Source organism: Micropterus dolomieu, linkage group LG04 (assembly GCF_021292245.1).
Source record: "Micropterus dolomieu isolate WLL.071019.BEF.003 ecotype Adirondacks linkage group LG04, ASM2129224v1, whole genome shotgun sequence".
In the NCBI taxonomy this organism is placed as follows: domain Eukaryota; kingdom Metazoa; phylum Chordata; class Actinopteri; order Centrarchiformes; family Centrarchidae; genus Micropterus; species Micropterus dolomieu.
The window spans coordinates 22,175,142-22,175,608 of record NC_060153.1 but is presented as its reverse complement, the minus strand read 5'-3'; positions in this window follow the sequence as shown (position 1 = coordinate 22,175,608).

The following is a 467-nucleotide window of genomic DNA, read 5'->3' as shown; positions in this document are numbered from 1 at the left end:
TGCTTTCTTTGCTGCACATCAGCGGTGCACACATGTATGGCAAAACACAGAGGCGCTAATTGCTAACAGTAACACACACACACACACACACACAACAGGTGCCCTTTGAACAGCTCCCTCCTCCATCCTTTGCTGCTCCAGGCAATCGCTTATGTTGCATTTTTTTGTCATTGCTATGCCCTGTCATAATGCATATTTATGTGTTACATCCATCTTAAAAAGCCCATTTCCTAAATGAGGTTTATAAGATTTAGAAAGTTTTTTTTGGCAACACCTTTGGTGATAAGCAGAGATGTTGTATATCTTTTTTCCTTTTCGTAATTCATTTTACAGTCAGGGTTGATGCTTCTACTTTCTTTGAATTTTCTGTTGGTCAAGTTTGAGTTTCTCTTCAGCCATGTTGGATTTCTGTAGTCATACCACCACATGGGGCAGTAGTGGCCTAAAGGTTAAGAAGCGGGCTTGGA